Source organism: Eumetopias jubatus, unplaced genomic scaffold, assembly GCF_037043125.1.
Source record: "Eumetopias jubatus isolate StellerSeaLion01/CBP00866 unplaced genomic scaffold, mEumJub1_p1.0 scaffold_12, whole genome shotgun sequence".
Classification (NCBI taxonomy): domain Eukaryota; kingdom Metazoa; phylum Chordata; class Mammalia; order Carnivora; family Otariidae; genus Eumetopias; species Eumetopias jubatus.
The window spans coordinates 112,097,124-112,103,601 of record NW_028274818.1 but is presented as its reverse complement, the minus strand read 5'-3'; the positions used below and the strand labels follow the sequence as shown (position 1 = coordinate 112,103,601).

The 6,478-nt window shown below is 48.0% G+C and overlaps 1 pseudogene; it reads right to left on the bottom strand.

Annotated features, from left to right (window-relative positions):
• Positions 1-2,002: 2,002 nt before the first annotated feature.
• Positions 2,003-3,169, bottom strand: LOC148162907 (histo-blood group ABO system transferase 2 pseudogene; annotated as a pseudogene).
• Positions 3,170-6,478: the final 3,309 nt, after the last annotated feature.

Below are 6,478 nucleotides of genomic sequence, written 5' to 3'. Positions count from 1 at the left end.
CCAGTTTTGCCTAGGGGCAGCTCCCGTCCCCCTAAACCCTCGGTGAGATGGCTTTCCTGGGGGATTGTGGGGGACCACGCCTGGAAGACCCACGGCTCCACTGTTAGAGGTCACCGACTTGATCAGTGCACGGTTGGGGAAACCTGGCCACACCCTGAAGAATTTCTAGAAACAGTAGCCATCTCAGTGGTAGCTGACCTGGGAGGTCAACCTTCCAGCTGCCTGAGGTGGGATCGAGCCACAGACGAGCACACTAGCCAGAAATGGAAGAAGGAGAACAAGTTCTTCATTTCATAGTTTCTAAGTCACCGGTTTGTTCCTATGGTCAGTATACTTTGCATCCTGGGAAATCTCTGCCTGTCTCAGGTCATGAAAATATTCTCCTCATGTTCTCTGTTGGAGAAGTTCTTGAAAAATCTCTGGTTTATAGGTAAAAGTCATCCGGAAGGGACTTTGGTTGGCACAGCCATGCTGGGAAAAGGATGGATTTTCCCCAAAATACTAAACATAGAACTCCTGTATGATCCCACTATCAGGTAGACCTTTTCAGGAAATGAAGTCAGTTTCTCGAAGTAAGATCTGCACTCTCCCACCCAATCTCCCTGAGGAGGGGCGGCCACGCTTAGCAACCCTCCCCTTGAGGCAGGTGCCTCCCTGGACAAGGAGCTACCCCAGGGCTGGGAGGTCTCCACAGCAGCACACCCAATATCCTGGATACTAGGAGACAGAGTACAGCACCAGGCCAGTGAGGGTCAGGACACACTAACCCAAATATGGCACCTTGGCAAATTAAAGATAGAAGCTAAAAGAACTTTTGCATAGAGCAGAAGCAAGAAGGTCTCTCTGACACCCAGCCATCAGCCCTTCTTCCCTTAAGCAGGTCAGAATACTCCCATGTGGAACTTTCTCTCCCTGGACCACAGGGATGATGTGCTTATCACCAGAGTCAAGGAATTTAGGACCACGGGGTCTATAGGAACACACCTGGATAAACGAACCCTTATCTTCCTAGTTAACTTCTTTACCGTTTATGAGCCCTAGTCCAAACCCCTGTGTCTGTCAATTCTTCACACACTTACTGCTTCTTTGTCTAAAAGGGAGAAGAGCTGTCTGCTCCAGTCACCTCTGCTGGTCATCATGGTCTTGTGAGGTTCCCACCAAAACAATCAATACATTTTGATTGCTTTTCTCCTGTCCATCTGTCTTTGTCAATTTCCAGACTCAGCCAGGGACCTTAAGAGGGTAGAGGAAAACTTTTTCCTCTCTTGCAACACTGTGGGGCGGGGGGTGCGGAGTCAGAAAAACCCATCCCATCTTCCTGGCTTTGGTGAAAACGGACCTCTACTGGGAAGAAGCACAGGACAGTGCATGGCTGGAGGAGCCAGAGAGAGGCACGTGGAACACGTAGGAGCTACCGGGCCCCCAGCCAGGGGACTTGGCCCCAGTGACAAGTCCAGGGTGTGATTATGACTATTATAATGGAAGCATCCCGAACATCAGACCTTCCCCACGCCAGGCTTCATGATTGCTGCTCGTTGTAGTTGCTACTGTTGGTTTAGTGACTTTTCGGAACTAAGTCAAGTTTGTATTCTTTGCTGTGTGTATGGCTATTGAATCCCTGTGCTATTAACTTAGTGGTCAGCCAGTGGCTGGGCAGAGAAGTCACCCCTGTTTCCGAGCTATGGGCTACAGATTGGAGGTCCCCACAACCTTGTCGGGTTTGAATAATTTGCTCCAGTGGCTCATGGAACTCAGAGAAACATGTTACTTACTAGATGACCAATTCATTGAAAGGACAGAACTCAGGGCCAGGCAGCTGGAAGCGAGGAGCAGGGCAAGGTGTATAGAAGCAGCTCAGAGCTTCCCTGCTCTCTGAAAGAGGCCTTTGCCCACCTCCACTCTGACCTTCGTCTATACTTCCTAACTGATGACATCCTTCCTTCGGGCTCATCTGTTAACTCAAGTGAAAGACCCGGTGGGCACCAAAACGACTCCTCAAGTACTAACCACTGCTGCCGTCCTGGTGATTCTTGGGCAAAGCCATGAATCTCAGCTACTTCATGATGGGGGGCAGCCCAGCAGCTGTGGGTCCCTCAGGTCCTCTGGGGACAGCACCTTAATGGGCTTATGATCTAGCAGGTACCTGTTTGGGTGGCTCTCGTCGTGCCACACAGCCTCGATCCCATTGGCCAGGTTGACCCCCATTGTCTGGTGACAGGCCAAGGTCAGTTGGTGAACCTCTACCACCACCCCCCAGAAAAGGCCCCCTTGTAGTCAAACTCGCCCTTGTCCCTGGGGATGTGTGCCTGGGACTGTGGCCAATGCTCGTAGCTGAAGTCCTTGTGGGCCGCCTGGTAGAAACCGGGGTGCAGGGTGCCGAAGAGGGGGGACAGGGTCTCCATACTCACGTGGTCGCGGAACTTCATGTCCACCTCTGTGCACACCAGGAGTCCACCTCACGGAGGAATTGTGGAGTTAATCTTAGAAAATAGATTGTAAGCCCTAAGGAGTGATTGTGGAAGCAGCTGAAACATCAGCAGCGTTCCCGTTCTCAGGCTACTGACCACAATGGCCTGGTAGGAGCAGGATCCCATGATCCCCAGGGGCAGGGCCTAGGTTAGGAGCCAGGAAAGAATGTAACCCTCCATGCTCCCTTCCTGCACCTGGCGTTTGCTAGCACAAACATCCCGCTCTTCCCCGATCCCATGACGGCCTCCCTGCGTGCCTGCGCGTACGGGAGAGTGCAGGCCTGCTTCACAGCTTCGGGATACTTGCCATCCCTTTGTCCTCCTTTCCCACGCTTTGAGGCGTCTGCCCTTGCTTTTCTGATAAAAAGGGACATAAAAGCGATGTGCAGAACCCAGCTGCTGCTGCCCTACTTGCAGAGGCAGCCCTGCATGGCCGCTCAGATTGGTGTCTGAGAACTTTATGTCAGCGCGCGATGACGGGAAGAGCTGCTTACAGAAGCGGCGGATCATCACGTGCTCTGCGTGGACACGTCCTCCCAGCGCGGGATGCGGGGAACCTCGAGGACCACCACCCTCTGGCCTTCCCGGGGGGGAACATGGGGCCCGGCGGGCAACTGATTGGTGAAGACGTAGTAGGTGACCCTGTGTCCCACCATGAAGAGCTTCTCAACTGTCTGCAGGAACATCTCCAGGAAGACCATGTATCCACAGGGACAGCGGACAGGGCTGGAGGAGGGTCACTGCCAGAGGCTGGCGGCAGGACCCCAAAACGTGGGCCATGAACGTGTGCACTTTCTTCAAGGAGGGCAGGCCCTGGGCTGCTTTAAGCAACAGCCACCCTCCTGGCCTGGCCTGAGCGTGTCTGCTGGTGGGGCCTCCCTACCTTTGGCTCCCAGAGATGGGAGCCATCAGGACCCCATCTTACAAAGGGGAACCTGAGGCTTAGAGGCTAGAAACCCATGCAGCTGATTCTACCCAGTCTGTAGGGCACAGAAACAAGGGCTGTGCCCAAAGGTGCTCAACTCATGGCAGGTGGGGACAGAACCTGCAGGGGGTCAGCCAGGGGAGGGGACGTGCAGGGTTTGCCCGGGAGCTCAGCACAGGGGGAGTGTTCTTGGCTCCAGCATGCTGACTGTTGGGCTTCATGGGTCACAGGGTCACCTGTGACCTCAAGATTGCCAAAACAATCTTGAAAAAGAAAATCAAAGGTGAAAGGTCATCCTTCCAAAGTTCAAATATTAATACAAACCAACAGTAAATAAAACATTTTGATACTGTCATAAAGGTATGCATTCACCCTGAAACAAATAATACATTATACACTAATTGAATTTAAATTTAAAACATTTTTTTAATTTTTTATTGTTATGTTAATCACCATATATTACATAATTTGTTTTGGTGTACTGTTCCATGATTCATTGTTTGTTCATAACACCCAGTGCTCCATGCAGAACGTGCCCTCCTCAATACCCATCACCAGGCTAACCCATCCCCCCACCCTCCTCCCCTCCAGAAACCTCAGTTTGTTTTTCAGAGTCCATCATCTCTCCTGGTTCGTCTCCCCCTCTGACTTACTCCCCTTCATTCTTCCTCTCCTACTATCTTCTTCTTTTTCTTTTTTCTTAAAATATGTTGCGTTATTTGTTTCAGAAGTGCAGATCTGTGATTCAACAGTCTTACACAATTCACAGTGCTCACCATAGCACATATCTTCCCCAATGTCCATCACCCAGCCACCCCATCCCTCCCACCCCCGACCACTCCAGCAACCCTCAGTTTGTTCCTGAGATTACGAATTCCTCATATCAGTGAGGTCATATGATACATGTCTTTCTCTGATTGACTTATTTCACTCAGCATAACACCCTCCAGTTCCATCCACGTCGTTGCAAATGGCAAGATCTCATTCCTTTTGATGGCTACATAATATTCCATTGTGTATATATACTACCTCTTCTTTATCCATTCATCTGTCGATGGACATCTTGGCTCTTTCCACAGTTCGGCTATTGTGGACATTGCTGCTATAAACATTGGGGTGCACGTACCCCTTCGGGTCCCTACATTTGTATCTTTGGGGTAAATACCCAGTAATGCACTTGCTGGATCGAATGGTAGCTCTAATTTCAACTGTTTGAGGAACCTCCATACTGTTTTCCAGAGGGGTTGCACCAGCTTGCATTCCCACCAACAGTGTAGGAGGGTTTCCCTTTCTCCACATCCCCACCAACATCTGTCATTCCCTGACTTGTTAATTTTAGCCATTCTGACGGGTGTGAGGTGGTATCTCATTGAGGTTTTGATTTGGATTTCCCTGATGCCGAGCGATGTTGAGCACTTTTTCATGTGCCTGTTGGCCATTTGGATGTCTTCTTTGGAGAAATGTCTGTTCATGTCTTCTGCCCATTTCTTGATTGGATTATTTGTTCTTTGGGTGTTGAGTTTGATAAGTTCTTTATAGATTTTGGATACTAGCCCTTTATCTGTCATTTGCAAATATTTTCTTCCATTCTGTCGGTTGTCTTCTGGTTTTGTGGACTGTTTCCTTTGCTGTGCAAAAGCTTTTTATCTGGATGAAATCCCAATAGTTCATTTTTGCCCTGGCTTCCTGTGCCTTTGGTGATGTTTCTAGGAAGAAGTTGCTGCGGCTGAGGTCGAAGAGGTTGCTACCTGTGTTCTCCTTTAGGATTTGGATGGAATCCTGTCTCACGGTTAGGTCTTTCAACCATTTGGAATCTATTTTTGTGTGTGGTGTAAGGAAATGGTCCAGTTTCATTCTTCTGCATGTGGCTGTCCAATTTTCCCAACACCATTTGTTGAAGAGACTGTCTTTTTTCCACTGGACATTCTTTCCTGGTTTGTCAAAGATAAGTTGACCATAGAGTTGAGGGTCCATTTCTGGGCTCTCGATTCTGTTCCATTGATCTATGTGTCTGTTTTTGTGCCAGTACCATACTGTCTTGATGATGACAGCTTTGTAATAGAGCTGGAAGTCCGGAATTGTGATGCCGCCAGCTTTGCTTTTCTTTTTCAATATTCCTCTGGCTATTCGGGGTCTCTTCTGGTTCCATACAAATTTTAGGATTATTTGTTCCATTTCCTTGAAAAAAGTGGATGGTATTTTGATGGGGATTGCATTGAATGTGTAGATTGCTCTAGGTAGCATTGACATCTTCACAATGTTGATTCTCCCAATCCATGAGCATGGAACGTTTTTCCATTTCTTTGTGTCTTCTTCAATTTCTTTCCTGAGTATTTTATAGTTTTCTGAGTACAGATCCTTTGCCTCTTTGGTTAAATTTATTCCTAGGTATCTTATGGTTTTGGGTGCAATTGTGAATGGGATCGACTCCTTGATTTGTCTCTCTTCTGTCTTGTTGTTGGTGTATAGGAATGCCACTGATTTCTGTGCATTGATTTTATACCCTGCTACTTGACTGAATTCCTGTATGAGTTTTAGCAGTTTTGGGGTGGAGTCTTTTGGGTTTTCCACATAAAGTATCATATCATCTGCAAAGAGTTAGAGTTTGACTTCCTCTTTGCCGATTTCCATGCCTTTGATTTCTTTTTGTTGTCTGATTGCTGTGGCTAGGACTTCTAATACTATGTTGAACAGCAGTGGTGAGAGTGGACATCCCTGCCGCGTTCCTGACCTTAGGGGAAAAGCTCTCAGCCTTTCCCCATTGAGAATGATATTCGCTGTAGGTTTTTCATAGATGGCTTTTATGATATTGAGGTATGTACCCTCTATCCCTATACTCTGAAGAGTTTTGATCAAGAAAGGATGCTGTACTTTGTCAAATGCTTTTTCTGCATCTATTGAGAGGATCATATGATTCTTGTTCTTTCTTTTGTTAATGTATTGTATCACGTTGATTGATTTGCGGATGTTGAACCAGCCTTGCAGCCCAGGGATAAATCCCACTTGGTCGTGGTGAATAATCCTTTTAATGTACTGTTGGATCCTATTGGCTAGTATTTTGGTGAGAATTTTTGCATCCATGTTC